Consider the following 1253-nt stretch of genomic DNA (forward strand, 5'->3'; position numbering starts at 1 on the left):
TAAATCGGTAAACGTGTTTCCCTGATACTGTGAGCTGTTCCCGCAAATTATTGAACTGAAGGAAGGGGTCACTGTAGCCCCCAATTTGTAGCCGAGGTGGACAGAAGTGTGATTATCCTGGGGACACACTACTTACAGTTGGCATCTGCAGTGGGGACAGTGTGGGACTGAGCCCTTAACCTATGGGGTCTGCGTAAACTCTGGGTAGTTAGTGTCAGAATTGAGTCCAGTGGTTGTACACCCAGTTGGTGTCCACGAAAAACTGGAGAATTGCTTGCTGTGGAACAATAAACTGTTCTCTACTCACAGCACTTTTAGTAGAGAACAGTTTACTCTGAGGTCACACAGCTGAGAAACAATGGAGACAATGAAACCTGTCTATCGAACCCCAGACCCTATACTCTTACTAGACTGCTTTCCAGTACACTGACACTGACCTTCAGTAGTCACTGGAGGAGCAAGATAACACAGTCACTGTTCAAAACAGTTGAAATGTTTTTATTGGGGTAAAATTTACATAACATAAAATTTGCTATTTTATCTTTTATTTTTTTAGAATAAAAAATACCTTTATTACATGAAGTAACATAGGAGGAAGGAAGATTTATAAACATATGGAACACTTCATGCATTGGTGTGTCATTTGCGTGCAGGGGCCATGCTAATCTTCTCTGTATCATTTCAGTGTTAGTGTATGTGCTGCCTACCGTTCAGTGGCATTAAGGACTCCATCTCCAGAACTCTTTCATCTTGTAAAACTGACACTCTGTCCTCATTAAACGATAGCTCCTCATTGCTCCCCAGCCCCGGCAACCACCGTTCTACTTTGTCTCTAACAATTTGAGTCTTCTAGGTACCTCATGTAAGTGGAATCATACAGTCCTTGTCTTTTTGTTTCTAGCTTATTTCACTCAGCATAATGTCCTCAAGTTTTATCCACGGTGTAGCATATGGAATTTCCTTCCTTTTTAAGGCTGAATAGTATTCTATTTTATGGATGGACCACATTTTGTTTATCTGTTCATCCATTGATGGACATTTGGGTTGTTTCCACCTTTTGGTTATTGTGAATAATGTTGCTACTATTTTAACAACTTTTAAGTGTGCAGCGTGGTGATATTAACGTTCACATTATTGTGCAGCCATCCCTCCCTCCATCTGCAGAACTTATTTTATTTTCCCAAACTGAAATTCTAAATAATACTTCAGTGTATGGATATACTTGCTATATTTTCTTCGTCCATTCATCCATT

At 40.0% G+C, this 1253-nt stretch overlaps 1 non-coding gene across 1 annotated transcript; it reads right to left on the reverse strand.

The window, feature by feature from the left end:
* Window positions 1–608: 608 nt before the first annotated feature.
* LOC141571390 (U6 spliceosomal RNA) lies at window positions 609–712 on the reverse strand. Its single transcript, XR_012496138.1, has one exon. It is a non-coding gene; the product is annotated as a U6 spliceosomal RNA (small nuclear RNA).
* Between the last annotated feature and the right edge of the window lie 541 nt (window positions 713–1253).

This window comes from Rhinolophus sinicus, linkage group LG04 (genome assembly GCF_036562045.2).
Source record: "Rhinolophus sinicus isolate RSC01 linkage group LG04, ASM3656204v1, whole genome shotgun sequence".
Taxonomy (NCBI): Eukaryota; Metazoa; Chordata; class Mammalia; order Chiroptera; family Rhinolophidae; genus Rhinolophus; species Rhinolophus sinicus.